This window comes from Perognathus longimembris, chromosome 16 (genome assembly GCF_023159225.1).
Source record: "Perognathus longimembris pacificus isolate PPM17 chromosome 16, ASM2315922v1, whole genome shotgun sequence".
NCBI classification, from domain to species: Eukaryota; Metazoa; Chordata; class Mammalia; order Rodentia; family Heteromyidae; genus Perognathus; species Perognathus longimembris.
The window spans coordinates 22,266,090-22,284,240 of record NC_063176.1 but is presented as its reverse complement, the minus strand read 5'-3'; positions in this window follow the sequence as shown (position 1 = coordinate 22,284,240).

The window sequence follows — 18,151 nt, the reverse complement described above, 5'->3', positions numbered from 1 at the left end:
GGATTGTGGTCTTGGTGGTTTTCAATGTGGAGGACATCTTTGGGGATATTCTGTAATGCTGGTTTGGTGGAGATATATTGGTTCAATTTTTACTTGCTATGTAAGACTTTTATTTGACCTTCGGCTATGAATGAGAGTTTAGCTGGGTACAGAATTCTTGGTTGATAGTTATTTTTCTTTATGATGTGGCAAACCTCATTCCAGGCTCTCCTTGCTTTTATGGTCTCTGCTGAGAAGTCTGGGGTCATTCTGATTGGTTTTCCTTTATATGTGATTATTCTCTTTTCCCTAGTGGCTTTAAGGATTCTTTCTTTCACCTGTGTTGATCCTGTTTTGATTACATTGTGTCAATGGGAAGTCCTGTTCTGTTCTGGTCTATTTGGGGTCCTGAATGCTTCTTGTATCTGGATGGGCCTATCCTTCTGGATGTTTAAGAAGTTCTCATCTAATATTCTGTTAAATAAGTTGCCTATTCCATTAACTTCTTTCTCTAGGCTTTCTTCAATACCTATTAGCCTTATGTTGGACTTCCTGGTTTTATCTTCAAGCTCCTGAAGTGATCTGACTTGTTTTTTTGGATTGATTTTGTACTATTTTTTGTTCTTTCACCAAAGTCTAGACTGCCTCAATACCTGAAATTCGATCTTCTGCATCATCCAGTCTGTTCCCTAAATGTACAACTTGGTTTCTTGTCTCCCTACCTTCTGATCTTTCTTGATGGTTTCCATATCTCTGCTGTAATTCTCTCTTAGGTCTGGTATGACTTCCTTACTTCATTAATTTGGTTCTGGGTGCTGTCTCTAATCTCTTTTAGCTGAGTAGCTATCTTTTCATAGGACTCTTTTTCTTTCTATTGGAGTTTGTATATCATTCTGTTTGTGGAGGCCATGAAGTCCTCTATTAACTTACAATTCATGGCGTTCATGAATTATTCTTTGGCTCGCCTCCTCACGCTCTAGAATACTTGTCTGGAGAGACTCAAAGTTTTCATTTATCATTTTTATCACCAGAGTTGGTAGGGAATTTTGAGAGCTCTCCTGTAGGATTTCAATTTAATGTTCTGTTTCCTGTTTGTTTTGCATGGTTGATGAGATTCCCTGTCTTGCCATACTTTTTGTGTTTCTTCTGTGCATTTGGATTTAGAATGCTAGTCTGCTACCCCCCCCCCCCTTTGGCTCTGTTTAGGACCTGAACCAAACCTTACCAAGTCCTTTTGTGCTATTCTTATAGGTACACAATCTAGACAGATCCCTCCTCTCTCTTTTTCATTGTGTAGAGCAGCAGATTTAGAGTCCCCACAAATTACACTTTGGAAGTAACAACCAACCTTGAGCTCTGTGATCAGTAGCTAGATTATATACCATTACAATCTTGTTCTTATTTCTTCTTGGGTTGATAAAATTGCTCTAGGATCCCCTTTGATTCACTCAGATTGACCCCAGATGCCTACCATTAACCTGGGTTCAATGAATCTGGAGGTCCTGGGCAGTGGTGACTGTGTGGTTCTCTGAGGATTGCGGGTAGAAGTTGGGTGCCCTCAGTAATTGAGGGACTGTGGTCAGTCTGGGGAACCAATCTGTAGATCCCAAGGTGTTGGCAGTGGCTGTGTTCTACCTCAGAAGCAGTGGGACCTATGGGGCCAGGCTAGGACCTGTGGGCTGCTGAGAGTGGGCAGCAGGCTCCGGCTGGGACCCCCAAGCTGCATAGGGCAGGCAGTGGGCTCAGGCTGGGACTCCTGAGCTGCCTGTGGAGGCCTGGCTGGGACCACCCGCTGGGGCTGCTGAAGGCTTGAGGCAGGCTCTGGCGGGATCAATGGAACTGCCTGCAGGGAAGCGTCTCCCTCCTGGGTGGGGACTCCTTCCCCCAGGTGGAGCCTGGTCTCCCGACCCAAGCACCTTTGCCCTTTTCAAAGATGGCCCCTTTGACCTTAGTTTCCCCTGGTGCACTTTATTTCCGGTCTTCTCTGGCCCATCTATGCCAGAGACAAAGATGGAGATTCACTGTGTTGGGTGGTGGGAGGGCTGATTTCCAAACAGCATTCTGTGGGTGCAGGCTCCAGCGAGACTGTCTTTTGTGGGGTACTCACACTTCCTCTGGTTCTTCGGACCTTTCTTGCTCTGCTTGTGGACTGTGTCTGTCTGCTGCCATCATTGCTAGTGCATGCTGGAGGTGGGTGTGGATTCGGCGCTGCTGAGTAAGCCGCAGGCTGGCGGCGGGCTGGCAGCAATGCCGCCTGCAGCTGATATCTGGATTATTGGATGTGCTGTCTCGTTTTTCCCATCCTGGCTTGAATCTCTTCACTGTCATAACTTACTTGGGCTAATTTCTAGGGTTAGAAATTTCCCTGTAGAAGAAAAACTGGGTTCTTAGAGAGAGCTTAGATAGGGATCTGCTGCTCCTCTGCCACCTTCTTCCATCTCCTGATTTGTCTTTTTATCCTTTGTCTCTCGATTCTGGTGTTCCCTTTCCCTTCCCTGGTTCCAACACATGTATATACAATATCCAGCCAAAATCAGTTACAGTGATATCAGGGGTAAAACCACAGGAAAGAAAGACAAAAGAAAAAGGGCATAATTTTACATGGTATGTTGAAAGTAACAACAACAATGATAAACCACTTGTTTTGATAACTTGGAGTTCATTTTGTTTAGCATCATCTTATATTCATATGGACATAGCTATTGAGCTATTGTGATCTTCTCGCTCCATTTTCTTTTTTTTTTTTTTTTTTTTTTTTGGCCAGTCCTGGGCCTTGAACTCAGGGCCTGAGCACCATCACTGGCTTCCTTTTGCTCAAGGCTAGCACTCTGCCACTTGAGCCATGCTGCTTCTGGCCGTTTTCTATATATGTGTTGCTGGGGAATCGAATCCAGGGCTTCATGTATACAAGGCAAGCTCTCTTCCCACTAGGTCATATTCCCAGCCCTCTCTCCATTTTCTTTACTAAGCTTTAGATTTTTGGGTTTGTTTTTTTTTTTGGTCGATCGTGGGGCTTGAACTCACTGTCCCAGAACTCTTCAGCTCAAGTCTAGTGCTCTACCACTTTGAGCCACAGCTCCACTTTCAGTTTTCTGGTGGTTAATTGGAGATGAGAGACTTTCCTGCCCAGGCTGGTTTTGAACCACAGTCCTCTGATCTCAGCCTCCTGAGTAGCTAGAATTACAGGAGTGAACCACCAGCACCTGGCTTCAGATTTTTTCTTTCAATTTTTTTTTATTGTCAAAATGTGATACGGAGAGGTTACAGATTCATATGAAAGGCAATGAGTAAATTTCTTGTTGTACTTGTTACCTCCTCCCTCATTTTCCCCCTCCCCTTTCCCCTCCCCCCCAAGAGTTGTGCAGTTGGTTTACATCAAATGGGTTCTAAGTGTTGCTTTTTGAATGGTTTGTCTTTTTGTTCTTTGTTTCTCGATTTTGGTATTCTCTCTCCCTTCCCTAGTTCTATTACCCGTATGGGACAATATTCAGAGTATTCAGATGTGATACAGTGGTAGCGAGGGTACAGCCACAGGAAGGGAATACAAAAGAAACAAAACTAAACAAACCACTCAGTCAAACAAACTGACAAGGAAAAAGAGAAAAAAAGTAGTGCGAGTTCACATGGCATGTTGAGAATAATTACAACAGTGGTATAACTCTTACTTAGCATTTTCTTATGTGGTCATATGGGTGTAGTTATTGGGTTACTTTGGTCTTCTTCCATGACTAGCCTATTCCTGTACTAGCTATTCCCTATGAGGGACACTGTAGGGTTTATGTTTCTTTAGGTCTGGGTCACTTCAGTTAATATAATTTTTTTCCATTTGCTTCCATTTCCTTACAAATGGGGCAGTATCATTCCTTCTGATGGAGGCATAGAATTCCATTGTGTATATGTACCACATTTTCCTTGTCTACTTTCACTTGTCTACTGAGGGGCATCTAGCTTAGTTCCATGTTTTAGCGATGACAAGTTGTGCTGCAATGAACATAGTTGTACTGGTGGCTTTAATGTAGTCTTGCTTGTAGTCATTTTCTAATATCCTATAAACTTCAAATTTCAGTGCTACTATTCTCCTCACATGCCTTCAATGATCTATGTGTTTTTATCTTGCTGGTGGCTTTTGCTGCTTCTTTACCCTACAACAGCCACACCAATTTGTCTCTCTCTCTTTTTTTTATTCCCTGAACACAAAATGTTTTCACTCCTGCCACCAAAATAGTATTTGCAACACATACAGCAGAAAATACCATATAATTATATAATTAGAGAAGCCGCTCTTTATATCAGAGCAGAAAATACATTAACCTAAGGAGGAAAACATAGGCAAATTCTAATTAAAAGATAAGTTATAAAATGAAAAGTATAAATAGAAATAAACATGAAATTACTCAATTCCATTAGTTTTTAAAGTAAAGTAAATTGAAAACAGATGGAATGTTTTTTTGCCTACTGAGCATTTCTGGCATCCACAGAGACAGACAGGATGATAGAATTTTCTGTGTTCCTCATCCACTCTTGTCCACATGCATTACAAAGCCTCATAGCACTATTTGTACAACATGAAAACCTACACTATTCACTTATGTGCAATACACAGGAAATAACCTGCAAGTTACAGAAGATTAATCCATTGTTCTAGGAGCACTTGCCATCACAGAGAAATCATATAACCAGAACAACTCCATTAGCTCACTTTTTTTTTTTGCCATGCTGATGATATTACATAAAACTGTACCTCCACCAAAGGTAGAAACAGGCAAATGTCACAACAGGACTTGAGAAATTCTCCCCCCCCCAAAAAAAAAATCAGATTGAATGCCATATGTTCATCATTTAAAACCAAGAGGACACAATGTTTTTGCTGAAATGATCTGCCACCTGCAACTGCTTGTCAAAAGCCAAAGTATGTACAGCTTGTAAATAGCATAATTTAACTGAGCATTGTAGAAAACATTTCAATGTATGCTGAGGGGGAAATATAGCTATTTTACAAGTAGAGTCGAACTCAACTTAGTGGGTTTTTTTATACTTTCACTTTGACATGATTCACAAGAATCTTCAAAAATAGTACAGAGAAGTTCTGTGTATCATTCATTTGAAATTTTCTGGTGATTACATCCCATGTGATTATAGAACAATTACTAGAACCAGAAAATTCATACTGGTACAGTGTATGTATACAGTGCTATGTCATCTTATTATATGTATAGATTCAAGAAACAGACATCATCACAAACTTGTGTACTCTTGGTTTAAAGTGATGAACATATGGCATTCAGTATGATATTTTTCTTTGGGGAGGTATAATTTCTCAAGTCCTGTTGTGACATTTTCCTGTTTCTATCTTTATTGCAAAATATGATTTTATGTAACATCACCAATATAGCAAAAAAAAGTGAGCTAGTGGAGTTGTCCTGATTATATGGTTTCTCTGTGGTTGCAAGTGTTCTTAGAAATAATCAATTAATTTTCTGTCTCATTCATTCTGTAGTCACATCTTTATCCTCAGTCTTCATCTCTGAACCTTACATATCACTAATATTTCTTTCCTTTCTACCAGAACACTTTTTTCTTTGTAAAATATTTATCTTTGTTATTTAAAATAATACTTTATTTTATTGTAAAGATGATGTACAGAGGGGTTACAGTTACATAAGTAAGGTAATGAGTACATTTCTTGTTGAACAGTGTTAATCATTCCCTCGTTTTCTCCCACTTTCCTTCATTACCCACCCCCCACGTTGTAAAGTTAATTTCCAGCACAGTGTCTTGTGAGTATCACAGATGAATTGGTTCACCCTTTGTCCTTTATCTCAGCATTTTGTTATTCCCCTTCCCTTCCCCAAGTCATACACACACACACACACACACACACACACACACACACACACACACACACACGACACGGGGTACCAAAATAAAAAACAGTGACAAGAGGGGATAAAAAAAATGGGAAAAAAAGCAAAGAAACAATAACTAACTTCACACAGTACATTAAAAAAAAAACAAAAGACCCTTTTGTTTTCATACTTGGAAGCTCCTTTCACTTAGCATCATCTTATATGTACATAGCTATTGAACTGTTGTGATCTTCTGCTAGTACTATCCTAGTCATATACCAATTATTACCTATGAGGGACGCCATGGAGCCTGTGTTTCTTTGGCTCTGGATTACTTCACTTAATATGATTTTTTTCCACATCTTCTCATTTCCTTATGAATGGGGCAATTTCATTCTTTCTGATGGAAGCATAGAGTTGCATTGTGTGTTTGATTATATATATGTATATATATATATATATCACATTTTCTTGACCCACTCAACTACTGAGGGGCATCTGGACATCTGGGTTGGTTCCATATCTTAGCTGTGGTAAATAATGCTGCAGTGAACATAGTTGTGCTGCTAACTTTATTGTGGCCTGGTCAAACACTTCTGTCTTAAGTTTTGTAAGCATTAGTAAATTTGACTCTAAATAATAACACTTCCATATGTATTTCAGAAGCAAATGTTGCAGTTCTTAAGCTTTATATGAAGTTCAGCCAATGTTAAATCATTTGAATGTGGCTTGACTAATTTTTAAATTTCCAAACCAATGAGTTCATTTAATACATCAGATAAAATCAGATAAAATGTTGACAGTGGTAACTGCAGTACTGCTTTATACACTCTTATTTACTAAGCATATCTTTCTTAGCCAAGGAGCATGACTAGAATGAATGTATTATACTTCTTCTACTACTGTATTCCTTCCCAAACCAACCATTTCTATCCAAAAGTAAAATGTGCTTAATTTCCATTGCCTATCTAATACTGTTAGTATTACATGAAGCAAAGTGGAGCCTTGAAGAACTTAAAATAGCTATTGTTTTAAAATATGATATTGTTACAACTTACTTTTAAATACTCATTTATTTACAACAGAATGTCTGTAACACAATTATTATTACATAGCTATTAATTTTAATGTCATAGTTTTGAATCACTGACATAAAGGGTACCATAATTGTTAAGCAGAAGTCTCCAATTGCTCTGTTCATTAAAAAATGCTTACATTATTTTCATCTCTGTCTTGGACTGGATTTCTAGTCCAATTATCATTGGATTTTTTAGTTCAATTAAACCTCGATAGGCTGATCCAAGGATGTATCCAATCATTCAGCACAGAATGCTAACATCAGTTTTGCACATTCAGAACCAGATAATCCAGATTTTCTCCATGTTAATAGATATCTGGGCATGAAGAGAAAACAGCATCAATCTGTATTGGCTGTATTAGCATACACAGGGCAATGCCAGGACTTCATTTCCTGAATAAAAAAAAAAAGATTTGGTAGAAAATATATGAAACAAATAGGTAGCTCATATATGGCTTTTGTAGGTGGAAAATCATACAATGATGAACATGATTTATCTGCGTTGTTTTACTCTCCAGGTTCAATTGTAAGCTTAATCAAGATGTAGAGCACCAATATTATTAGAAATAGGCCAGTCAGTACTAAATAATAATATTACATGATACTGAGATGTTTGCAGTTGCTGCTGCTGTTGATCTCCTTTTATTTCTTTGATTGTGTTGCTTTTCCCACAATAATACTAATGCATAATGTAATGCTTGAGAATGTATAATATGAGCAGATAGACATATTTAATATCCAGTGTCGATATTTATCATTTGTGCAGCTGTGAACAAAAATAGCCATTTGTAAGGTTTCATACTTTACTCTCTGCTTTCAAGTGATTATAAATGGCAAAAGAGGTCACCTTAGTGGACAGCAAAATAGCTGGCACAGAGTAAGAGAGCAGTAAATGCTTTGTGACTGGTTACAATTATTGTACATAGTTTGAACAAATACATTGAGAAGAGATTAAGACATCAGTAAACAAAAACATTTAACCACAATTCTCTCTTTAGAATGTCAGCAATATTAACAAGAATCATAAATCATTTAACTTGTCTATAATGCAAGAAAAAAGCATTTCATCCTATTCTTATCTTAAAAGAGAATGGTAAACAGAGGTGGGGAAGAAATATCTGCTTCAAGAAAAGTGCGCAACACCAAATTATGCATGACAACTGCCAATCCAATGTGATTTGTATCAATTTAAGGAAGGCTTTTGAAAGGACATCACTGCATACAGTCTCTCTATTGCTAACAGAATGAAAAGCTCAACCATTACCTTTTCTCACAGTAAGAACAGTGGCAGTGGGATTTTCATCACAACACTTTTTTTATGCTGCTGAGAAGCAAAGGAAGAAGGCAGATGAGGGTCAGGGAGGCAAAGCAGCCTTTAACTGCTGCCAGGAGTTTGTGGAAGATGGAAGTGAAGACTGATTGCTAATGATGAGAGAGGTCCTTTATTGTGGTGATGTTTTTCCATTTAGGGAGTGATGTAAGAGTGATGTAAGTTGAACAACCTATGAATGTACTAAAAATGAAAAAAATATCAGATAAAATACTTTCAAAGGGGAAATTTGTATGGCATCCAAAGGATTTTCAACATATTTATTTCAAAAGAAACTTAAAAGTCATTATGAAGCAATGCTTAAATATTGTTTTGCAAGAATCAGCTAAATAAAAATTGTGAGATAATTATAGGAAATGTAATATTGAATTTACATTATGACTACAACTTTCCTCCAGTTATGAAGTGAGGAGGAATGTAAAGATGAAACACACACTGGCTGGAAATATAGAGCTAGTTTGGGAGTAGGAGGGCTCATATTTAAAGGCATCGGTTCTCTCATCATTGATATGAGAAGTTTCTTCACCTTGATGAAACACAAAGTGAGTAATTTTGACTTGAGAACTGATCTTAATTTTCATAATAAAACATAAAGATTTTCCAAGAAAATCCTGAAAAATAAACAGCAAAACAACAAAATACAAGGCTTCAATATGATAGAGATTGAAAATATCAAGCTAACATTGTTTTGGGTGGATGTTTTGAATTGGTTCAGAGATACTAGTAGTAGTAGTAGTAGTAGTAGGAAGAAAACATAAGAGCCGTCAGAATTAAATCCAAATATGATAACAAATTAGTGGAGAAAAGATGCTTCATTACTTGTGATGTTAAGTAAACTAAGTGGTCATTTTTCAAAGCAGAAATAGAAAAGGAAAAGGGAAATAATTTTAGATTACTACTTCACTTAAGACATTAAACTTTCCATTTTATTTAATACATAGATACAATTTTTAATTTGTATTGCAACATAAAAATCAAATAATAAAATTTCTAGAAGAAAAGAAGTTTTACAATTAAGTTATGGTAGGGAGATACTCTTTAAGTATTATTACTTAAAATAAATGTGATTACTTATCATTTTAAATATTTATTTTTAAAATTTAATGTTTATTTAGTCAGGCATGAGGCTTGAACTCAGTCCTTGAACTTTTTCACTGAAAGCTAATTCTCTACCACTTTGAGCCACAACTCCCCTTCCAGTTTTCTGGTGGTTAATTGGAATTAAGTCTCATGGACTTTCTTGCTTCAGCTGGGTTTGAACTGTGATCCTTAGATCACAGCCTCTTCATTAGGATTACAAGTGTGAGCCACCAGTGACAAGCTAGAAAGGCAGTTTTACATAATCATAGTTCAATTTTATTCAGGTTAGAAGAAAGTATGTGACTGAACGTGAGGAAAGAAAATTATGTGATAGGATCTGGGCAATTTTGATAGAACTGGTGGATCTGTTAGGAAGATGGATTGCTGGTTGGGCAGGTTCTATTTGATTATAGTTCTCTTCTTCAAGGCATATTTTCTTATAAACTGAATGATCACATGTCAACTAGGCTTTGGATGAATCTATCTAAAAGCTACATGTTTGAAAGATAGCCTAGGAGAAGTATGAATTCAAGTGTAGCCTTTGCCAACTTAAATCTCACCATTGAATAAACAGATGGCGGGAAAAATTATTGAATGATATAAATGTCACCTTCACTCTCTCAATACAGGCAATGGAATGTGTGCCTGCTTGCTTTAGAAGACTTTTGCTGGACAGATGTATGCTCAGATCCAGACTATTTATTAGAGAACAGTCTCAGTTCTCATTTTCAATTTTAATCACTGTGTCAATTTTAAAAGGGCAGTGCTCATTACATAAACATTTGGAAGTTATAAAACTGAAAGGTCAGGGTATAGACAAGACAAAAGATAACATGACACCAGCTGGCATGATCTTCCATGAACAAAATTATCCGCCCAAAAAGACCAACCCAGACATCAAAGTCCTAACATTTCAACTTTTCTTCCTTTTTCTCTGCTTCTCCAGCTAATTAACTTTAGTTGTGGGAAGAGAATTACAGATATTTTTCCACTCAAGGATGCTGAAAGGTAGACTACTGCAATGAAACTTTATGATAGCTGGGTGCCAATGGCTCATGCCTATAATCCTAGCTACTGGGAAGCTGAGATCTGAGAACTGGGGTTTGATGCCAGCCTGGGCAAGAAAATCCTAGTGACTCTTATTTCGAATTACCTATCAAAAAAGCCAGACTTAGTGCTGTGGCTCAAATGTAGAATACTATCCTTGAGCAAAAAAGCTGAAGGACACTCCCATGACCTCAGTTCAAGCCTAAGGACCAGTACACACATGAAAATAAGCAAAAACCTTCCCAATAATTAATATCATAATTTGGTTCAACAAAAGATCACTATCTAGAGCAATAGTCACCATGGTTACTATTTAGTCAACAAGACGCATGTATCAATTGTCCTCCCTATATTCTTGTTTTATCCTTACAATACCTTTTAACATAGTTTTTTGTATTTTTTTTAGTCACCAATGTAGTAGAAAGGAAATTAGGATTTAGGGAATTTTATCAATCTTTCAAATGATGCTACAGTAAGCATGTGATAAAATAGTTTAACAAAGGCCTATTAATGTCAAAAATTTGATATTAGTCTATATATAGTATGTATTATACTGCTTCCTTTAATAAGTACCTCCTGAGCAGAAGATTTTAAGATATACTAAAGTTTACATCATATGATTCAAGAAATACCTGAACACTTGAGGACAAAAGAAACAGAATATTTTGTTGATATGATTTTCACTTCATTGCTTTTACAGAAAAAGTGAAACTAGACACCTCAAAGAATACTAAAATAGTTTAATACAGCTGAAAAAGGCATTCTGTTTCTTTCATTGGAAAAGTGTTGAAAATTATATGTACTATTAAAAATAGAAAAAGAAAATCCCTGCGATCCAAATCACATAAAACACTAGTAAATCTCCATCAAAATGTATGAAGAGCTCACTTCTGTAATCCTAGCTATGCAGGAAGCTGAGATCTGAGGTCCAGTGTTTGAAGCCAGCTCAGTAAAGAAAGGCTATGAAACAATAAAAGACCTAGAATAGCAAAAACACTCCTAAGCAGAAAGAACAGTGCTGGAGGAATTACAATACCCAACTTCAAGCTGTATTATAAAGCTATAGTAATAAAAACAGCTTGGTATTGGCACCGGAACAGGCCTGAAGACCAATGGAACAGAATTGAAGACCCAGAATTAAACCCACAGAACTATGCCTACTTAATCTTTGATAAAGGAGCTAAAAGAATAGTATGGAAGAAAGATAGCCTCTTTAACAAGTGGTGCTGGCAAAACTGGCTCAACACATGCAACAAACTAAAACTAGATCCTTATATATCACCCTGCACCAAAATCAACTCCAAATGGATTAAAGACCTTGAAATCAAAACAGGCACCCTGAAGACACTAAAGGAAGGAGTAGGAGAAACACTTGGGCTCCTTGGCACAGGACAGAACTTCCTTAACAAAGACCCTGAAAGGCTACAAATCAAAGAAAGGTTGGACAAATGGGATTGCATCAAACTCCAGAGCTTCTGCACGGCAAAGGACATAGCTCTCAAGATAAACAGAAAGCCCACAGACTGGGAGAAAATCTTTACCGGACATTCAACAGACAAAGGCCTCATCTCTAAAATATATGCAGAACTAAAAAAATTACCTTCTTCCAAAACAAAACTGCAAAGAACCAACAGCCCCCTCATCAAGTGGGCTAAAGACTTACAAAGAAACTTCTCTGATGAGGAAATGAGAATGGCCAATAGACATATGAAAAAATGCTCTACATCACTGGCCATAAAGGAAATGCAAATCAAAACAACATTGAGATTCCATCTCACCCCAGCAAGAATGTCATATATCAAGAAAACTAATAATAACAATTGTTGGAGGGGATGTGGCCAAAAGGGAACCCTACTTCATTGTTGGTGGGAATGTAAACTGGTTCAGCCACTCTGGCAAGCAGTATGGAGATTCCTCAGAAGGCTCAATATAGAACTCCCCTATGACCCAGCAGCCCCACTGTTGGGTATCTATCCAAAAGCCCACAAACAAAATCACAGTAATGCCACCAGCACAACAATGTTCATCGCAGCACAATTTGTCATAGCGAGAAGCTGGAACCAACCCAGATGCCCCTCCATAGATGAATGGATCAGGAAAATGTGGTACATTTACACAATGGAATTTTATGCCTCTATCAGAAAGAATGACATTGTTCCATTTGTAAGGAAATGGAAGGACTTGGAAAAAGTTATACTAAGTGAAGTGAGCCAGACCCAAAGAAACATGGACTCTATGGCCTCCCTTATTGGGAATAATTAGTACAGGTTTAGGCAAGCCATAGCAGAGCATCACAAGGCCCAATAGCTATACCCTTAGAAACACATAAGATGATGCTAAGTGAAATGAACTCCATGATATGGAAACAAGTGATATATCACAGTTATAACTACTTTCAACGTCCTATGTGTATGTGTAGTTTCTATTATTGATGATGTTTTGTATCACCTTCCTATGTTTGTACCTACACTATCTCTGTAATCTTATCTGAGTATATTGGAAACCGTGTTTACTGGTATTGGAAGTAGGAAATTCAAAGGGAATACCAAATTCGAGAGACACAGGGTAAAAAAAGAGAAATAACTACAAAAGCAATACTTGCAAAACTGTTTGGTGTAAGTGAACTGAACAACTGTGGGGGGAGGGAAAGGGGGGAGGGAAGGGGGCATGAGGGACAAGGCAACAAACAGTACAAGAAATGTATCCAATGCCCAACGTATGATACTGTAACCTCTCTGTACGTCAGTTTGATAATAAAAATTTGAGAAAAAAAAAAAAAAGAAAGGCTATGAGACTCTTTTCTCTCCAGTTAACCACCAAAAGCCAGAAATGGACCTCTGGCTCCAAATGGTAGAGGATTAGCCTTGAACACTAAAACTCAGGGACAGAACCCAGACAGAGCCTGAGTTCAAGTCCCAGGACTGGCACACATACAGAGATAAAACTGTATGAGGGAGATGAAAACCAAAGCACATTGATGACTGGGAGAATTCGTTTTTCTTCATTGCAAAGCTGCAACCCTGTTTTCACTCATAGCACCCCACACCTGCCTGTGGTTCTCTGCATGGGTCCCTCTAGCTGCAAACCAACAACAGAGACCCTTCCTCCCCACAAATCCTGCTTGGGCTTCCAATCTCTGATTCTGTGCCTGACCTCCATAGTCAGATTTCAAGGACTCATTTGATTGAGTCACATGACCCTAGGATGAACATCTGACCTTCAGAACATAAAATCATTTGCCTTTAAAATCATATGCTTTGTGGCAGGATAGTGTCCTTCTTGCTGACTACTTGTATTTGTATGACTATTCTGATCATTTCTCTATAGGACACAAATGAGATAATAAATAGCCACATGGACCTTGGCAAATGAATAAATAAATAAATAAATAAATAAATAAATAGATAGATAGATAGATAGATAGATAGATAGATAAATAAATGAATGAATGAATGAATGATTCCCCATCCTTCTGAACCAAGATAATCTCAATTTCTTAAGGTTATTTCTGCCAAGGAACATGACCTAATTAAGGGGAGCAAAGTCTAGGAGATTCTCTTTCCCCAGGGATAATTCAGGAACACATGTCAGGAGGTAGAAACTATTTTAGAATCATATCCAGAGTGAGGTTGTTTTATAAAATGTATACAATAACATTGAAAGACATATATTTGAATATTTTTCCATAAATAAGGCATAATACCTTGTAATTTAGTCTGAATATGATTTTTGGATGGAGCAAAGACAAGAGAACCGTGAATGGGTCACCTATGAAACTGACCCATATGAAACTGCCATTTCTATGGATTAAAAGTAGCAATATGCATGTACATATATATAGACACATATACATACACATGTCTACTTACTATATCTACTCAACATCATAGTTCACAAAACACTGTAGAAATATCTGCAGAATAATGTCTTTATTAGTGATTCATTCACTTGCTCCATTGATTGCTTCACAGGATTGGGCTGGTTTAGTGTGTAGTAGCCAACCACCAATTAAGGCATTGTAGGAGCACATCGAAAAGAGCAAGACATCATCTATAATCCTGAAGGCTTTAGGATATAATGGAATTTGAGTCCTCCTGGGTTTAACAGTGCAGTTGATTTAAACAAAGCTGCTTATATCCAAGCCTAAAGAAGCAACACACATAGCAATTTCATGTGTCTAACCTGACATTGTTTATAATTCAATGACAAGAACAAATGGAGAAGATAAATTTAGAAGGAACTGTACCACACAGGCTCTGAGACAAATGGAGTTTACAGTTTTGGCAAGCAGCCTCCAAGGTTTTTCATTGTTCGCTGGCATCCTACTTTGTAAATACCTTTCTTAGTTTCTCAGCAACAGTTCAGATATGACAAACAATTCTAGTATCCCCCTTTTTTGTTTCAAAAAATTAGCATAAGCATATTTGAACATCTATCTTCTGGTTTCTAAAAATCTTTCACATGAGCACTTAGTCCATGGCTCTGTGCATCTTACTAGCTAGAGTCCTCTAAGAATAGTTCTACAAACTTTCCTGGACACGTACAAGGTTCCTTTATAATGTGACTCAGAATTCTATCCTTTCTCAGTCTGCTTTTTATGTCACTGATCAGATGTGGTCACTTTCTCAAATAGATATGGACCTAGTTGACTCTGCCCTGCCAATGTTGATTTGTTGAATTATACGATGGTACAAAGACAATTTCCAAGTCAGTTAACTTCATTGTGCTGACATCGTCAAAATAGTAAATCAAACCACAGAAAGTATCTTACACCAATCTAGTCAAATTCTCTTTGTATTTGAATTTCTGCTGCAATATAATGCTATTAACATTCTTTTTTTGAATACTGGAAGTGAAAAGGAATTCACTAGCAATAAAGCACTAATATCAGCATTACTTTTGTATGTGTTGTGGATTGGTGAAAAGAAACCCACCATTCTCACCAGAGATACAGAAATTAAAGTTTTAATTCAATTATCCAAGAATGCAAATGACCAAAGCAAGGTGGACCATCAAACAGATGCAACTTCCCTTACTGTGAATATTTCTAAGTTCTAAGTTCCCTTTAAAAGGCAGAAACTAACACTTTGCACAAAGTATAGTAATGCCTGATATAAGAAATTGTCTCATTTTTGTTACCTCAAGACTTTTATATTCAATATTCTCTGTTATCAGCAGAATTATTACCACTTGAGTTCATATCCTGACCCCTAAAGCTCATAACTTTGTTAAGTTTCTATGTAAGTGAAGAGATGAGCTTGCAAATAGAATTGATATTGCTTGAGAACTGAATTTAATCTGGGGGGACAATCCTGTATCATCTATTTAGGCTGAATGTAATCACAGTGGTTCCTCAAAGTGGAAGAAGGATGAAGCAGCAGGTATATTATGGAAACAAAGCTACTAGCCTTTTCTGGCTTTGAAGTCCAAGAAGCAATCATACAGCAATGAATTCAGAGGCCTGTAGGAAAGCCAAAGAATTATTTTTTTTCATGAAGACATCCCTGAAACATCTTGATTTTAGTGTGGTGACTTGTTCTACCAGTAATTTGATTTTAACTCATCTTAAATTTCTAACCTACAGAACTATAATAGAATAGGTTTGTTATTTTCAACAACTAAGTTGTGGTTATTTTACTATAGTAGCACATAGCAAACCAATACACTTTCTGACTTAGTTGAGTTTTAGAATCTGAAACAAGAATTCACATGAAAGCATTTCATTAAGCAGTGTTCTGTACACAAGTAAGTGGTTTAGTGTCTTTCTTTAGAATATCCCCAAATAACTGTAAGTTTGTTTTCTGTAAATGTCACCCAAACTTGCTAGATTTTACCTAGCATAAAGGCCTTCAAATTTTGAAATGAGTTTCATTAAACCACTGACATCAAAAAGTGTAAAAGTTTGTGTGTTACCTTAACATCCCATACAAAATAAGCTCTCAGCTCTTCTCTGTATTTTTCTCTACTGAGCATCTAGAGTAAAAACACTAAGGAACTAAAGATGAATTGTAGTTAAGTGGCAGATAAAGTTGCAATCTTTGCTCTTAAGATTAATACCTTCAATCTATTTAAGTGACTGTACCAACTTATTAGATATGAAGTGTCTTCGCAGAGTTACATCAGTACAAATGCCTTGTAAATGAATTTTCCTCCCCATATCATCCCATCACTGACCAAATGATGTCATTATAGTTTCCACAGCCTTAGAGTTTTTCCACCTAATAATATAATATATGATTCCCAAGTATAAAACAGAGTTGTAAAGTCTTGTCAGAGAACAAAACAGGATCTGAACAGTCCAGAATATATGGTGAAATGAGTTCTATTCCCAGGACTACACATGACTAGAAGTGCATAGTGTTAAGCTAACAAAGTAGTTTCCTTCTGTTCTTATATCTTTAAGGACTAAATGGAATGATCTATTAAGACCCTTTGAAAAGGGTTGAAAAGTATATAAATACACACAAATAAAAAAACAGAAGTAGTTGGCCCTTCTTTATCATACTTCTTTTGTGACATGAACAAATCCTTTGTTACATGGAGTCTGGAGGTAAAAATAAACAATAGCGAGTACATTAACATCATTTTTACTATTTTTGAACCAGTTTTCTCATCAACAAGTGAACATTTCCCTGTGTAGAATATTCATATACCAACACATGAATCACTTTATTAGGAATCTTAGGAAAAGACTGAAAGTACTGGAAACAAAATAAAATTGTATTTTCTATTAAATTTGGCTACCTTCACCTACTTTTTCTTTTTCCAAATGGCTTTGCTGAGACAATTCACAAGTTATGTAATTTACTCATTTAGTGGGAAAATCCTAGTGGTTTCTAGCAAAGATGTAGCCACTACCTTGTTCCCTGTGAGGATTTTTTTTTTCCACTTCAGATAGGAACCTTGCTTTCCTTGCAGACTCCTCAATCTATAGCCTCTAATCCATTTCCTAAGTTTATTTATTCTTGATATTTTATGTAAATTGAATTATGTGATACACATTCTTTTATATATATTGAGTCCTAGGATACATATTCTTTTCTTAGCATAATCTATTTAGGCTTACCCATCTTATGACATTTATCAGTAGTCAAGTACCACTTCACAGTAGGAACACTTTCTAAGAAATGCATTTTGGAGAATCTGACATTGTATGACCATCAGTCATGTCTTTTTCCCATAATCAAGGCTTATGTTTTATATATCATATAACTGTACTGCTCAATTTCTGTATGACTGGCTGTATAGTAGGTTTGTCTATATTAACATCACCACCAACACATGAGTCATGCATTTCATGAAGATGTTATGTAACATTAGTAGAATGCGAATTTTTCATCTTCTTTATGAATGATGCCACCTTTGTATGTGACCATCATTGAACAAAATGTCAACACACACGTCACCCAACTATATTCATTATTCTTACATATGACTAATATTTTATTACATGAGTATTTCATGCCTTGTCTATCAGTTGATACACAGTCTGATTATTTCTACTTTTTAGTTACTATAAATAATGCTCCTATGAACATTTGATGGCTACTTTTTTGTTTTTGCTTTATTATGGAAACAAAATAATTTTAATTTCTGTTGTGTATATGCCTAGGACCAGAATTACTGGGTCATAATACCACTATGTTTAACCATTTGAGGACTTGGGTACCAAGGCATTTTCCCTCCTTTGCATTCCTATCAGCCAAAAAATTGAGAAACCCAAGAGGAGCATCACTTGGTTTTTGTAGCAATTAACTCTTGTGGGAAACAATCCACTCCCAGAAGATCTGA